The sequence below is a fragment of the Tachyglossus aculeatus genome, chromosome 12 (genome assembly GCF_015852505.1).
Source record: "Tachyglossus aculeatus isolate mTacAcu1 chromosome 12, mTacAcu1.pri, whole genome shotgun sequence".
NCBI classification, from domain to species: Eukaryota; Metazoa; Chordata; class Mammalia; order Monotremata; family Tachyglossidae; genus Tachyglossus; species Tachyglossus aculeatus.
In genome coordinates, this window is record NC_052077.1 from 31,384,137 (window position 1) to 31,401,801 (window position 17,665).

At 39.8% G+C, this 17,665-nt stretch overlaps 1 protein-coding gene and 1 non-coding gene across 2 annotated transcripts in view; both read left to right on the top strand.

Moving 5' to 3' along the window:
* The window catches only part of TLL1 (tolloid like 1), a 193,138-nt gene that overhangs the window by 25,179 nt on the left and 150,294 nt on the right, over positions 1-17,665 (top strand). The gene's annotated exons all lie outside the window — the stretch shown is intronic.
* On the top strand, positions 637-774 carry LOC119935887. Its single transcript, XR_005453486.1, has one exon. It is a non-coding gene; the product is annotated as a small nucleolar RNA SNORA7 (small nucleolar RNA).

A 17,665-nucleotide genomic window follows, 5' to 3' on the forward strand; every position in this document is an offset into this window, starting at 1 on the left:
ATATCTAATCCCCATTTTGTGGATGGGGAAACTGAGGCATAAGGAGGGTAAGTGATTGGCCCAAGTCACCTAGCAGGCAAGTGGCAGAACCAGTATTAAAGTCTAGGTATTTCTACTTCCAAACCCCTGTTCTTTCCATTAGAGCATACTGCTTCTCTCACAAGGATAGTCAGTGGACTAATAACCTTTGTTTTGTATGGAAAAAAGACTGGTCAGTCCCTCCTTTAACCAAGAAAGATCAGATAACTTAAAATTCTTCACAATTTATGGTTATATAAATTATTTATCTACTTTGATATAGTATAAAGATAGTCATTTTGTTTCTGCTTTTAGCTGCCCAAAGGAACAAGTACACACTCTAATTCATCATTACTATTATTATTCATTCATTCATTCATTCAGTCGTATTTATTGAGCGCTTACTGTGTGCAGAGCACTGTACTAAGCGCTTAGGAAGTACAAGTTGGCAACGTATAGAGACAGTCCCTACCCAAGAGCAGGCTCACAGTCTAGAAGGCGGGCTCACAGTCTAGAAGAATTATTATTATTAATTACACTGAATTTAGGAGGTTCATTAGTTCTTAAATGCCTCCAGTCATATTATGTGTTTAAAAGAGTAATTTAAGTTCATTGTTTCCCCTCTCAGGATCATACCTGGAGAGTTTCCAGTACTCTTCCAATCTCGGCTACGAGAGGGAGAGTCAGGCAGAGGCATACCCATTCCATTCCTAGCTTGAAAAGTGGCTAGCTAGTGGATGGCAATCTGCTACAAGTTAAAACTCCCCTGTGCTGGGCAACAGCAACATGGGAGAGAGTCAAGGGTGGAGACTCCAGTTTACTGCGCGGAAGAAGGCAATGGTCAACTACTTCTGTATTTTTACCAAGAAAATTCTATGGATACACTACCAGAACGATTGTAGATGGAGGTGGGGTATTCTGGGAGAGATGTGCCCATGGAGTCGCTATGGGTTGGAGATGACGCGACGGCGTAAGACAAGACAAGCTCCTTGGGTTTAGGGAATGTACCTACAAACTCCATTGTATTATACACTCCCAAAGCACTAAGTACAGTGCTCTCCCACAGAGCGCTCTCAATAAATAAGATTTATCAATTAATAATATATTGAATCAGAGTATTGCTAGACATCTATATCATCATATGCGGTTCTTAAACTTTATCCAGTAACCTCTAATAGGGCTTCCCCATTTTCAGTGCTTCTCCATTCAAAAAAGAGCTTACAAAATAACAAAGGGAAGAGGGAATAACAATTCCTGTTGTTCTACCCAAGAGAAGAGAAGCTAACAAGGGGGCAGGTGAGGAAAGGTGATTGTAGAGATATTATCATTAGGTATAAATTGTCAGAATGATAAGGGGAGAGTGGTTTTGAAGAGCTTTTCTATTCTCTTACAGCCTCCACAGGGGTCCCCAACTACCTGAGGGGTTGCAGACTCCAGTTTGAGAAACATTGCTTTCTACTGTTTTCTTTCATACACAGACCTATGCACTGCCTTCCCATGTGCCACAGTTCTCCTGAAGGGTGGGGTAAATGCAGCACATATCTGATCCATTATGAGCTGAAACATCTGCATACAATCATAATCTTTAAGTTGTGTTTTCTTCCTAGGTTTTGTTGGATTATGTCCAGCCCCACAATCTTATTTTAATATAGCTTCATTTTGTTCCTCTTCTGAATTGAATCACTATAATTTTTCCTTGAATACAGAAATAGTATTTTAGATTGTAATCATATTAAAAAGGGGAACCTGAATAAAGACATAATTTCAAAGTGGTTTTTCTTTGCCATAGTTATTGGATTCAAACTGTTGAAAAGAATTCCATTTCAGGAGTCAGATTTGAATCCTGTCTTATTTACAAAGGTTATGGTCTCAGAAAACTATAGGAAAATTATGGACAATTCCAAGGGAAATGCCAAAAAAAGCTCTTGTGAAGGTATATAGGCATAGCAATCAATGGTATATTTTGGGCATCTAAATCTTTTTATTTATGATGATAAATATAATTTATATTCAATTGTCAATACCGTCGAGCACTGTGCTAAGTGTGTGAAAGAGAACAATGTAGTCGTATTGATAGGCACTTTCATGTTCACATTGTTTTCTGTCACTTGTATTCCATGATTCAGTAGGTGATTTCTCTTGAAACTATTTTGGTATCGGAGGGACTGTAGTGCATGATATGTTTTCCCTCAGACTTCCAAGTTATGAATTAGTATCCACTGTAGGACTTCTGGAAAAGTAATATGGAATTCCTTTATATGCTACATACTGTAATGATACACATCTCTAAGCTATTGTTTAATCTTCATTGAAATAGATGAAAGTAAAACATCACAGCTTTTAAATTGAAAAAGCAGCCTGGCCTAGTAGACAGAGCATGACCTTGGTAGTCAGATGATCTGGGTTCTATTCCTGGCTTTGTCACTTGCCTGCTTGGGCAAGTTACTTAATTTTTCTGTGCCTCAGTTTCCTGGGGATTCAATATCTGTTCTCCCTCATCCTTAAACTGTGACCCCCATGTAGGATAGGGATGTGTCCAACCTGATTAACTTGTATCTACTCCAGCTTTTAGAAAAGTGCTCGACACGTAGTAAACGCTTAACAAAATATCATTATTATTAATTTTAAATGAGGAGCCATAATATGGTTATGAGCCTTTTTAGGAACCTGCAAAGGTAGGAGTGTTTTTTCTGTTGCCTGAAGAATTGGACCAAATTAGGTTGAGCAACCACCTTTATTTTACCTCAGAAATTCGTTGTAGCAGGAGAACTCCTGAGGACCCATGGATCATTGATTTCATCTCACCATCAGGGCTTTATTCAACTTTATTATCAATTCATCTGCTTACTTGAAAATTGATGCAAGCATCCTTGGTTGCTGTTGAAGAGACCATTATTTCTTCTTCTGTTTGGTGTCTTGAAAGCAGTAGGCATCTGCATTATCTGCTTCTTTGGTTCTTTGCTCAAGGTTCGATTTTACACCATGAAAGCATATTTATTGCTGATTACTGACTGTCAGCACAGGCATGGTGGGATTTATTTACCTGCAGCATCAAGCCTTTGTGATAAGGTAATGGAGAATTCTGGCTGTGTCTCCAGGCTTTATGTACCTGGCTGTAACCTTTGGTATGCCTGTGATAATCAAATGACAATTTTTTTGAATTTGAACTTTGAAGGAATTTGAAGTTTGAAGGACCAAGAGAACTCGCAAGAAATGAAAATTGAGATTTTTTGGGGGGTGGGTGGGATTAATTTCTTAACGTGAAGAGGTACTGGGAAGGCGCCTTCGGGAAGAGGCTTCTTATGCAGACACAATCTTTACTTGCCCCAGACCTGAGTAATGATCAGTGATTAGTATTATTGAGTGCTGCTCTGTGCAGACCTTGGGAGAATACAATAGAATAGGTAGACACGATTCCTATTCCTTTCCTCAAGGATCTTACAACCTAGCCGGGGACACTCAAATAAATTACAGGTAAATGAAAGCAGCATATTTGAAGGGTAGATACATAAGTGCTATGGGGAAGGGGTCAGTGAGTACTCCAGTTTTTAGGTGACAAGAAAGTGCTGAAGTGGGGATAAAGAGAGAATTGGTGTGAGGAGATTAATTAGGGAAGACCACTAGAAGGAGAGGTGATTTTAGAAGAGCTTTGAAGATGGGTAAGACAGTTCTGAAGGGGGAGAGAGTTCCAGGCAAGATACCACCGAAAAAAAGACTGTAGTGAAGCAGATGACTGTGAGCATGACACAGAGATGGTCGGTTTATGCCACTTTTTCCCTGGAATCAGGGAACCCTCTAAATTCACTAGAACCACCTATCCGCTGCCATATTGTAATTTGCATCAATGAGCCCAAGTAACAAGGCTGCAAGGAGCATGGGAAATTACCTACCAAAAAGAGAAAATCTGGGGAAAAGACTTGGATTGGGGTTGCCAAGAAAAGTGTTAGAGAAGAAATAGAGGAGAAAAACACAAAGAAAGGGACTTAAAAATTTGGGGGAATGTTTGGGATTAGAGCTGGGAGACTGGGTTGAGTCATAAAGACAAAGAAAACTCTGTGAGCCAGAAGCACTGCAGTTTGTCAGTGCTGCCTTCAGAGTAGCTGATTTTGTCACTGAAACAGACAGGAAGAGCACACAGAAACTGAGTTAAGCCAGAAAAACTGTGAAGGAAGAGAAAAAAGGCAAGAGAAATAACAAGAAAGTTAATGGATAACAGGACATGTTGATTCTTTGACATTTAGAATTGAAACTGTTTGAAGAAAATTTGAACATCTGTTTTGAAAATATATTTCATGTTTATTAGAATCATGATGGTTTTTATTGTATCACTGGAGTGTCTCAGAAAGCTCAGTAAAGAAGGGCGAGTCATTTTTTCTGTCTTTTAATCTTCCTGAGAAAGAGGATTAGGGTGTTAACTTTATTTGGAATATTTATTTCATCATCTGGATTTTTTAAGGTTTTTGACCTGACCTTCTTATATCTGGGTTCCACTTAGAAATTTTGTCATATAGTGGTATGAAAAGTAGCAGTGTCTGCTTATTTATCCTTGTTTAGGGTTCATTAAGCCAGAAAAGGGATATTTTGGTCCATAGTGCTCCTTGGTACGAAGCTAAGATGCAATCAATCATTCAGTGCAATTGATTGAGCGCTTACTATGTTCAGAGTCCTGTATTATATCAAATGATGTTTCTTGCTGAGGTTTGCAGGTACAGTGGAAAATGTCACCTCTTTTGGATCCATTAAGCCTGCCACAAATGTCAGTCAATACTGCTTGGCTTCGGGACTTCCCCAGCCTGAACTCTGGGATGCTAGAAACCTCTCGTTCTCTAGAGCTGAATGGAAGAGCGCTCACAGGACTTTCTTTCCTGGGATCATTTCCTGGCCCTGACCACTGCACCACATCCCCCAGTCCAAAATACCCCAAATGGTGAGGTTGAAAAGTGTAGGGCACTGGAAAAGTCAGCCGAATTTGGTGGACAATCTTAACCAAATCCACAGATGAGAAGCAGCATTACCTAGTGGATAGAGCACAGGCCTGGGAGTTGGAAGGATCTTGGTTCTAATCCCAGCTCTGCCACTCATCTGCTGTGTGACCTTGGCAAATCCCTTAACTTCTTTGTGCCTAAATTACCTCATCTGTAAAATGGGGATTAAGGCGATGAGCCTCATGTGAGACACAGACTGCGTCCAACCTGATTAGCATGTATTTACCCTAGCGCTTAGTACAGTGCCTGGCACGTAGTAAGCGCTCAACAAATACCATGAAGAAAAAAAAAGGATGAGGTTTTTTACGGTTTCCCTCTTCCCCTCTGTTCCCATTGCCTTGCAACCCAAGAGGATCAATATCTGCAAGGTTACTGGGAGGGGGTTCCCCTTGCTAAAGGACGAAATATATAGCTACATTGTATCTACCCCAGCACTTAGAACACATAGTAAGCACTGAACAAATACCACAAAAAATCAACAAACAAGAAAGGATGAGATACTGAACTTTCAGGTCTAAACCAGACCCAAGACCCCAGGGAGATTGGAACTCTAGACTTAGTGCCAGTTGTCAAGCTCCCCTGAGGATGGAGACTGATTGGAAACCCCAGGCCTGCTTTAAGGTTCAGGGCCACTCACCCTAGAGCGGATGTGCACTACTGTTTAATACATATCTTGGCTGGGAACTCCCTTTTAGGCTCACAGATTCTCCAGCTTCTTCCAGTTTTGAGGAGCAATGTGGTCTAGTGGAAGAAGCATAGGACTGGGTCTGTGAAGCAGATGTGGCTTAGAGAAGCAATGTGGCTCAGTGGAAAGAGCCCGGGCTTTGGAGTCAGAGGTCATGGGTTCAAATCCCGGCTCCGCCAGTTGTCAGCTGTGTGACTTTGGGTAAGTCACTTAACTTCTCTGTGCCTCAGTTCCCTCATCTGTAAAATGGGGATTAAGACTGTGAGCCCCCTGTGGGACAACTTGATCAACTTGTTACCTCCCCAGCACTTAGAACAGTGCTTTGCTTAATAAATGCCATTATTATTATTATTAATTATTATTATTATTATTATTATTATCTGGTTTCTAATCATAGCACAGATACTTGCCCACTGTATGTAGCCTTGAGCAAATTACTTTTTCTCTCTGTGCTCAGGTTACTCATCTGTAAAATGGAAACTTTTTCTCCCTCTTCCTTAGACTGAGAGTCCTGTGTGGGATAGGGACTACTTCTGGTCTTGACACATATTAAGCACTTGATGAATACCATTATTATTATCCTGATAGCTTGTTTTAGTGCCCTTTAGGGTATTTTAAAATATTTTTCAGCCCACTGGGTGAGGGTCCTAGTATGTTTCATCAGAAGCAAAGTAGACACTCTGTGGCCTAGTGGAAAGAGCACACCCAGGCCTGGGTGTCAGAAGAACTGGGTTCTAATCCACAGTTGTCTGTCTCAGGCAAATCCCTGTGCCTTCTCTACCTCAGTTTTCTCATCTGTAAATGGGGATGAAGACTGTGAGTCCCACCTGGACTGTGTCCAAAGTGATTAGCTTGTATTTACCCTGGTGCTTAGTACACTGCCTGGCACAGAGTAAACACTTAAACAAAAGTGATTAATGTGAAAGGAAGGCTGTTGTAATTTAAGGAAGATGAAAAAGAAAGGCAGAATAAGTATCATCCAAGTCAGTTTCTGATTACTTCAGCCTCAATTTTGTTTTATCCTTACAGTTATCATTATTGTATCCTTATTATACTCTGCCAAGCTCCTAGTACTGATGCCCTGTATGAAGTAAACACTCAATAAAAACCACTGAGAATGATAATGATGATCAGTTAATCATATTTATTGAGGACTTACTGTGTGCAGAGCACTCTACTAAGTGCTTGGAAAGTACAGTACAACTTTGTAGATTGACCCCTGTCCACAAGGAGTTTGCTGTAAACTAGAGACTGTTTTCCAGGACAAATGTTAGAATCTTATTATCAGTTAGCAATAAGTAAATCTCCGTGCAATTCACTGTTTCATTATTTTTGTTTGGTCCATATTGTATACTTAATTATCCATTCACTTCTCCCACTGCACTTCAGTTCACATCATTCAATCCTCTGAAGTCAACATCCTCGTGGTGCCTCGTGCTCATTTTTTTTTTTGTCGGTGACTTTTTTCCACTCTACCTTGTGCTCTTCACTTCATACACCTTTCTTTCACAACCACCTCCTCCCACCCCTGCATGGAACTCCAGCCATCTCCATCTTCAAATTTCGTCTGAGTTCAGACGTCCAGGAGGCCTTCTCCAAGGAATTTCTAATTTCCCAAAAGTGGCATGGGAGAGAATCCAGGGCGGAGACATGTTTACTGTGTGAAAGGAGGTGATGGTAAACCAATTCTATAATTTTACGAAGAAAACTCTTTGGATACATGACCAGAACGATTGCAGATGACATTGGGGCATTCTGGGAGAGATGTGTCTGGTGTCGCTATGAGTCGGACACGACTCGGCAGCGTAAGACAACAACAGCAACAAGACCCTCTAATTACCACTTCAGCCCTTCCCTGTCATCCAAACCCTTAAATTACCATAACTTCAGTAGTCCTTTGGCACGTATCATGTACAGTCAATTAATCTCTCTCTCGGTAATTCATTTAAATGTATGTATTCCCCACTAGATCCCAGGTAAAATTCCTTGAGGATGGTGATTGTGTTTTCTCTTTTGCACCCTTTTAAGTGCTAAGAACAATGTTCTATGCATAATAGACTTTAAAAAATACTACTGATTGATTTTCTTCCTTCAGATCAGGCAAATTAAAATGCTACCTAATGAAATGTTTGTGATATCTAAAGTTAGAGATCAGTGAAATTCCATATTGATATCTAACCCTATTTTGAAGCTGATTGGTTTAAACCTGAGTCTGTAATGGCCATTTGAATGAATAATATGTCCACTTAAGTTACCTCAAATCTAAAATCCTCAACAATTTCATCTCAATGTCCTGCCCTCAGTTTATTCCAGATCTTAGTCTAATTCTTGATATCCTGCTTGAAAGCAGGTGAGCCTTCTGGTTAACCTATACCTACTTGTCTGTTCTGAACAGAAAACTCAGATCAAGGAAGAGTTTCATGTTTGTTTACAAAGTTTTCAATCATGGTTAATGGCAGAGAAGCAGCATTGGCCTAGTGGGTAGACCATGGGCCTGGGAGTTAGAAGGACCTGGATTCTAATCCTGGATCCATCACTTGTCCGCTGTGTGACCTTGGGCAAGTCACTTAACTTCTTTGTGCCTCAGTTACCTCATCTGTAAAATAATAATAACAATTATGGTATTTGTTAAGCACTTACTATGTGCCAAGCCTGTTCTAACCACTGGGATAGATTCAGGATAATCAGGTTGTTCCACGTGGGGCTCACACCTTTAATACCGATTTTACAGATGAGGTAACAGGCACAGAGAAGTTAATGACTTGCCCAGTGCCAAACAGCAGACAAATGGCAGAGCTGGGATTAGAACCCATGTCCTTTGACTCCCAAGCCCGTGCTCTTTCCAATAAGCCCCTCTGCTTCTCTTAATGTGGATTAAGACTGTGAACCCCATGTGGGACAGGGACTGTGTACAACTGTATTTGCTTGTATCCACCCCAGCACTTAGCACATTGCCTAACACGTAGTAAGGGCTTAACAAATACCATCGTTATTATCATTATTATTAGTTTGAGGATGGGGGTTAAAAGGAAGCTTCTTCAAGACTTGTATGTGCATTTATTACTTCTCCCAATTATATACCAACCATAGTGATTTTATTTTTTTGTTACAGAAATATGACTTGGTATCTTTTCAGTTGGTGATAAAAGAACTATAAGCATGTTTAAGCTGCATAAGTTGCATAACATTCATTTCCAGAAGGGAGTTTTAAAAATTGTCTTATTTTCCTTTCTTTGAAAATGGGCTCTTACTGAAACAAAGATTTTATTGGTTTTTATTTCATTGTTAAAGACCCAGCTGTTGTTTAGACGAGAAAAAAGTGACAGCCTCATTGTTCTTAGTAAAATAGATTACTAAATATGTAAGAGGATTAAGTATTTCAGGTTCTGGATTTTACACTTAATTTACAAATACTGGGCTGGAGCCAACATAGCTTATATGCTAATTTTTTTTGAACTCTTGGAAGTCATGCAGGAGGTCACCTATGTTGAGGCAAAATTGTTCTCAAGAAGTCTATTTCTCTTGGAAACTGCTTCTCTTTTTGAGGGTAGATTCTGCTTTGTTTGTGGGGAAATAATTGAGGGTTAGAAATGGAAAAGGACTTCACATAAAAAATGTGGGGTTTTTTGGTGCTTAAGTTCTCACTGTGTGCTAGGCATTGTAGTAAGTGCCGGGGTAGATAGAAGATTATCAGGTTAGACATAGTCCCTGTACTATGTAATAAATCAGAGGGATGAAGATTCAATCTGAATTTTATAGATGAGAAACTGAGGCACAGAAAAGTTAAGTGACTTGCCCAAGATCACACAGCAGGCCAGTGGTACAGCTGGAATTAGGACCCAACTCTTCTGACTTCTAGGCCTGTGTTTGTTCCACTAAACCATTCTGGTTCCCATCTGTTGTTTCCTTAATTATAGCTACTTGTACAGTAAAAATAACAATTCTCTTATGTCACTCAGATTTCTCTAAAGAAAAATGTATGAGACTCCTTGTTCTCATTTTTTTCTCCTTAGGGATATGGAGTCAACTTTGTTATTATCATCATTATTGTCCATTCATTTCTTTTTAGATTTGTCATTGGTTTCTTTAGGCTTCTTCTTTAGGTCTTAAAAATTCCCTTTCCCAATTTCTCCATTATTTCAACCTCTCTAACATGTTGTTTCATGCCTAATGGTTCCGGGTCTTGGGCAAAAGAAAGTAAGAGAAATGACTAGTGATGAAGTTCAGGAGCAAATGTCTTCTTTCTGGATGACTTTTATTGTTGTTTTTCTGGGGTGGGGACAGTGTGGGGGAGAAAGGGGTGGAGGACGCTTGCTGTAATTTCTCCTCGGTTCCACTTATTCTTCTAGCGTCTTTGTGAAAATACCATTGCTATCTCATAGCTCCCGAACTGAAGTGAGCCAAGGGTAGCATTAGCTCATCTCACCGTTCCGGAATCTATCTAGAATGCGTTGGCAGACTCCGTGCGCCAACCGCCCCAGGCTAAGCCTGACAGGAGGCAGCACGGGTTTCTTTTACAGCCATCTCAACGTCTCTACAGCGAGCTTCATCTTGAGACTGCTGAACAAGCAGTTCTCAGTCCTGACTCAGCTTGGCCTCACATTCAATTATCTTTTCAAACTATTAATGCCCGTGTCTTCCCTCAGGCTATGTTGGAAAGAAAACAAGGGAGTGTTATGAAGAAAATTGGACTTCTTAGTGTCCTGTGAGAAATATCTCAGGATTCCCTTAATTCAACTCACACCATGGAAGCTTGGGTGTTCCCCAGCAAGCCTTTTCCCATGGAACAGGGAATTCATAAGCAGTCACGCTCAAAATTACCTCTTACCCTAGACTGCTTTAGTGATTCCATGTTTCATAGGCAATATGCTATTGACAATATAACAAAAGCTGGCCTGAACAGCAGAAGATCTGTTTTATTTATTCCCAGGGTTGCCACTAACCACGCTGTGGCAACTTGAACTTAGGAGCAGCGTGACCTGTTGGAGAAAGTATGGGCCTGGGAACCAGATGGACCGGGATGCTAATCCCAGTTTTGCCAATTGCTTCGTGTGTGACCTTGGGCAAGACACTTAACTTCTCCGTGCTTCAGTTTCCTCAACTGTAAAATGGGGATAGCTATTCTCCCTTGTACTTAGACTGCAAGCCCCATTACGGGACAGGGACTAAGTCAGAACTAATTAACTCATGCCTACCCGGATGCTTAGAATAGCATTCGACGCATAGCAGGTGCTTAACATAGACAGTTAAAAAAATTAATTGAACAAATAAGTTGTTCACCTTTGGTTTGTGGCTTGAGTCTTTCCAAGTGCAAAGTAAAGGCCCTGTATTGCAGATATGATGAGATAATATCTGTAGTGTCTTAGAAGAAAGGCTGTATAGCTACAAGAAGTATTTGCCGCAATTTGAAATTGTGGGCCCAGGCTCAAATTCAGTGATTACATTTTGGGGGACGCCTGTCACTTAGAAACACTTAATTTTTCCGTGTGTGTGTGTGTATGCATGCATATATGTGTGTGTGTGTGTGTGTGTGTAAGCATATATATATATATATATGCTTACATATATATATGTATATATATATGGATATATGTAAGTTTAGCTATTGTGAATGAGTTTGTCACTCTAGACTGGCCAAGTTGGAGGGTAGTGGAGAATTAGATTAATTATCTAGTTGAGAATTCTATATAGACAACCCAACCAGATAATCCAGGCTGCAAGGTGGTGTGGTTTTTTTTTTCCATGAACTGACTGTTTGGGATTCCTTTTAGGGTTTGAAGTACCAGCCCTAAAATCAGGAGCCGACACTATCAATCAATCATCATATTTCTTGAGTGCTTACTGTTTAACCTGAGTGCCTCTTTGTACAAACCATTGGCCCTCAGGGAACTCACATTATAGTAAATACTAAATAGAAGTAGCATGGCTCAGTGGAAAGAGAGTCTGAGAGTCAGAGGACTTGGATTCTAATTCCAGCTCTGGCATTTGCCAGTTGTGTGACCTTGGGTGGGTAATTTAACTTTTCTGGGCCTCAATGTCCTCATCTGGGGAATTGTTCTTTTCCTTCCCTCTTAAACTGTGAGCCCAATGTAGTACGGGGACAGTGTCTGATCTGATTATACCTTCCTCAGCATTCAGCAGAGTGCTTGGCACATAGCGTGTAACAAATACCACAATTATTAAATTTAACTTGCAAAGCAATCAAACTAATACAAGACCACAGTGTGAAAAGTAAGAGAACTTTCAAGCACTTTAAACACTAAAAAGCTTTTTTTCCCTTCTATCCTACTTCCTTGGAGAACTTATTTGCTCCCATAGCTTCAATTATCATTGCTATGCATATGATTCCCAGGCTCATATTTCATCCTGCTACCTTCAGGACATCTCTACTTGGATACCCTGTGACCACCTCCAATATAATTTGTCTAAAATTGAACTCCTTATGTTTCCACTCAAACCCTGTCCTCCCTCAGACTTTCCTGTTATGGTAGACAACACCACCATTCTCACCGTCTCACAAGCCTACAACCTCAACGACTCATTCCTCTCATTCCTCTCATTCAACCCTTAGTCAGTCACCAAACCCTGTTGGTTCTACTTTTTCGACAGTTCTTGAATCCACCCCTTCTCTCCACCCATACTGCTACCATGCTGATAGAAGTTCTTATCATATCCCATCTTAACTACCACCTTAACTACCATAGAGAAGCAGCATGGCTCAGTGAAAAGAGCCCAGTCTTTGGAGTCAGAGGTCATGGGTTCAAATCCAGGCTCTGGCAATTGCCAGTTGTGTGACTTTGGGCAAGTCACTTAACTTCTCTGTGCCTCAGTTACCTCATCTGTAAAATGGGGATTAAGACTGTGAGTCCCACGTGGGACAACCTGATCACCTTGTATCTCCCCAATACTTAGAACAGTGCTTTGCACATAGTAAGTGCTTAACAAATACCATCATTGTTATTATTATTATTATTATTACCACCTCAGTCCTCATCTCCCTTCTCCTCAAAAGCCTCCAGTGGCTGCCTATCCATCTCCATATCAAACAGAAATTCCTAACCATAGGCTTTAGAGCATTAAATCAGTTTTCCCTCTTCTACCTAACCTCGCTGGTCTCCTACAGCCCAACCTTCACACTTCTTTCCTCTAACACCAACTTTCTCACTGTACCTTGATCTCATCTTTCTCACCACTGTCCTCATGCCCATGGCTTGCAACCTCATCCATCTTCATATCCAACTGACCACATCTCTCCCCATCTTCAGTGCCCTACTAAAATCACATCTCCTCCGAGAAGCCTTCCCCAACTAAGTCCTCACTTCCTTTCTGCACCACCTATACACTCAATATGTTCTCTGAATTCTTTGCTGTTTACCCCTCCCCCAGCCCTTATTTACATATCAGTTTGGAATGTATTTTAAAGTCTGTCTTTCCCTCTAGTTTGTAAGTTCCTTATGGACAGAGATAGTTTAAGCTTACTCTCCCAAGTCCTTAGTACAATGCTCAGCATGCAGTGAGTGCTAAATAAATGTCATTGATTGGACTGCTCAAATAGTTTTTTTTTTTTTAACTTGCAATGAGTCAATAGACCTCAGTGACCATGTACCTAGGGAATTAATATTTTCACCAACTTTTTCAGTGGGGTGAAGGCTTGCTACTCTCTGCAGTGGGGGTATTTCTTAGGCCTCAACCCATTCCCACCCTCCCCACACCAGTTCTCCAAGATATCCAATAGCACAACCCTCCCCTCTCTGTTCCTCATTGCTCTGGATAACAATGGGGAAAGCATGAGAAGGATGGGGGCTATTGAAATAATCACTTGAGGTCTAGGGAGGATATGATAGTGATTAGTGAAGATAAAGGAAGTGGCAATGATCCTAAAGCCCTTCCCACTCTTTTGGACTTGTGACAGCAGCCCAATCCTGGCAAAATAAAGAGAATGTACAGTTAATATAGGGCTCCCGTCTAGACTGTAAGTTCATTGTGGGCAGGGAATGTGTCTGTTATATTCTATTCTCCCAAGCTCTTAGTACAGTGCTCTGCACACAGTAAGAGCTCAATAACTACAATCAAATGAATGAACAGAATAATGATAATAATGGCATTTATTAAGCACTTACTATGTGCAAAGCACTCTTCTAAGCGCTCAATCAGGAAACCAGGTTCTAATTCTGGCTCTGCCATATGTTCCTGTATTATGGCATTGGGTAAGTCATTTCTCTGGGCCTTAGTTTTCTCATCTGTAAAATGAGGATGAAATGCCGTTCTGCCACCCTTCTTAGTGGTAGTAGAGGTAACAGTATTTATTAAGCACTTACTGTGCACTGGACTAAGCACTGGGAGAAAATACTCATGGGGGAATTAAACATAGTCCCTGTCCCTCATGAGGCTTTTGGACTGTGTGCCCCGTGTGGGGCAGGTGTTGTATCCAAACTAATTATTTTATACCTATCCCAGTGTTTAGCACACTGTTTGGCTCAATTTAGACACTTAACAAATGCCATTATTATTAACCCCGCACTCTTTTCCTTCACATTCTCCTTACCATCATGGTTTCTGAGAGGGAAAGGGATAAATATATAGACTTGGGATGGTACCGTTAGGTTTCCTTATTTTAAAATCCTTTAGCCGGCCAGGTTAGAGATAAAATTATTTACTAATGATTCCATTAGGAAATGTAAATGAATGCATTAAATTATACAAATTTTAGACTTAAAAAATGATGGGTGCTTTAAATATCCATTTGAATGAATAGCTGTATTTTTGGACTCTTTTCCACGCCTGGAATATTCATTGTGGATAAATAGGTGACAAAAACCTCAGGAATTTTTTTTTTTTTAAAAAAAGGGGGCGACTGACACTGAGTGCCAGGAGTATATACGATCCTTAGCAATTTCAGTCCTATTTCACACTATTTTATTACTATATTTTTTCAAATAGTATCAACTTTAAAGTTATTTACATAACCTTGAAAAACTGGATTTTAAACCTGAGTCAAACGTAGAGAATCATAATCTCCGGTAATATCTATAGTTAGAAAAATGTACTTTAAAGGGGGAACACAGCTGTGAAGTAAGAGAATTTGGTTTAAAATATGGCACTACATACCTGCCTGTAATTCATACAGTTATGAATTACACATTTTGGACTCCCCAATGCACTTTGAAGTAGGAAGCACAGCCAGCAACCTATTTATAATCCTTGGAGCTATTTAAAGAGGCTTATAGATTGTTGCCTATTAAAGTAAACTTTGATTCAACGCTAATTCTTTGCTTATTTGTTTCTGTCAAATTGTTTATATTTGATATGTTTCATTTTCCTTTTGAGTCTATGAGCAATATTAAAGTGCAGAATAAAGTCAGACTATGTTAGAATGGCAAAGTGGGTAAGGAAGCCAAAGAAAATGTAGATGTCTTATGGAAAGATAATTAATTCAAAGTCAATATTTGATTCTGCCTTTTGAGATGGAAGATTTTCCAGGTTGCCACCTCTGCATACCTGAACTCTGAGCTCATCGTGGGCAGGGAATTTTGCTGTTTTATGGTACTTTCCCAAGCACTTAGTACAGTGCTCTGTGCACAGTAAGTGGTCAATAAATGTGATTGAATGAATGAAATAAAGACTGGATAAACTGTAGAGTGGTCGTAGCAGAAGGTGATGGCTAGTTTTAAAGTGGGATGTCTCTCTAAGTCCTCATCTCTGAAGCAAACCAAACTTCTCTGCCACTACCTGTAATAAGCCCGATTTTGTGCTACCATAAATTTTGGGTGGCTTCCATTGCTCACTACTACTGGATTGAGACCCACGTAACAGGATTCGACTGTTTAAGTGGCCTTCATTACCCTATGTTCAGAGATTCCTTTTACAAAGCAGTGTGGCCTAGTGGAAAGATGATGGGCTTGGAAGTCATAGACCTTGGATTCTTATTCTGGCTCTGCCATTTGGCTGCCGTGTGGCCTTGGGCAAGGAACTTCATTTTTCTGTTCCTGTTTCTTCATCTGTAAAATGGGCATTTAAGATAATAATGATGGCATTTATTAAGCGCTTACTATGTGCAAAGCACTGTTCTAAGTGCTGGGGAGATTAGAAGGCGATCAGGTTGTCCCATGGGGGGCTCATAGTCTTCACCCCCATTTTACAGATTAGGTAACTGAGGCACAGAGAAGTTAAGTGACTTGCCCAAAATACAGGTGACAATTGGCGGAGCTGGGGTTTGAACCCATGACCTCTGACTTCAAAGCCCATGCTCTTTCCACTGAGCCATGCCTGTTCTCCATCCTACTAAAAAAATGAGTTCCATATGGGACAGGGACTGTATCTGACCTTACTATATTATATCTTCACCACTAATGATTTACTAGACTGTGAGCCCACTGTTGGGTAGGGACTGTCTCTATATGTTGCCAACTTGTACTTCCCAAGCGCTTAGTACAGTGCTGTGCACACAGTAAGCGCTCAATAAATATGATTGATTGATTGATTCCCCACCTTTTGATATAGTGCCTGGTGCAGGGTAAGAATTTGACAAATAACTTCAAAAGGAGAGAATACAGTTAGGTGAATGTAGAATGAAATTGGAACTATTCTCACTGGAGGTAAAAGTTATTATAATGATATTTAAGATAAAAGGTCTCCTACAGGAGTGATGCTCAAATACAGTTTTCCTAGTAAAAGAAAAGTATTGAATGAAAATGATGATCTTATGTAACACCTCTTGGCCATGTTATATAGTCTAGCACATTGCGTGGACTTGTAAACACTTCAGAACTTCATGAAAGGAGATCCCTATAACACAAATGAGAGGATTATTGATATGGTTTGTGAAAACTAGAAAATTTAGAAAACATTGTTTTAGGACAACCTTGTGAATGAAACGCACTTAGCTACAATAAATAGCTTTTGATCTTAAGCAGATTCACTTTTAAGGACAAGAAGAGAGAAAATGTTTCCTTCATATTTTTTTTCCCCTAGAAAGGTAGTATATACACTCAGGAAGAGAATAGGGATTTAGGTAGACATAAATGTTAGATTTGAGTAATCTAATAAACCGATGGTTAAGAAAAGGAAATTTTTTTAACTTTGAATAAACAAAAGTTCCCTTGGTGTTCAAATGTTCAAAAAAAATGTGTTCCAAAGAAAATACTGTGAAACTTTAGCACTGCCAGGTATTCCTGTCTGTGTTATTGTTAGGAAAGATATGATGTGAATATTTGGCTGTTTGCTTATCTGATACCATCTCTTCTATTAAAAAGTAGATCGTTCTATGCCAACCTTTTGTTATCCAGTTCCCCAGCTGAAGTCTTCTATTAAGGCTTTGCCAAATTTACTTATATTTTGTTAGCCCTCACTATTGAATTGGTTATCTCTTCCCGGTGGTCTGCACCCGGACACTTAGCTGGAAATGTCACACCATCTCACTCATTCATGCTGCCTAGAATGAGTTGTTCTTACCAAAATTGCACTGGGAAGTTTATGGAACAAATTTAAGATTTCTGAAGTTTCAGTAGTTTAAATCTATTTGCCCACTGAAAAACAGTTAGAAGCTAGGAAAAATATTTGGATTGGAAAATCAGCATAACATATTCATGGCCCATGATTGCTTTTGGCTAAGGGTAGATGTGATTAAACAATAATACCAAAAGGATCATGTCCTCTATGTACTTACCAGCTAACGAAGATGTAGCACTTACATGTATGCATAGTGTTTTAAAATCATTTTTCATATTGCTTTTGGCTAAGGTAAGTATGATTAAGCTATAATACTTAATATAAAAGGATCCAACCCTCTATGAACTTGCAGGCTAAAGAAGATAAAGCACTTACACTTGTGCAAGGTGTTTTAAAATCATTTTTCATGTTTTCACCGTAAGTAGTGTCACATTGATCTCTTCTTTTTAAAGAGTTTGATCATTACCAAGCCAGTGTGCAGATCCTGGGCTTGGTCAGCTGGTACTTTAGTTTAGATAATGATAATAAT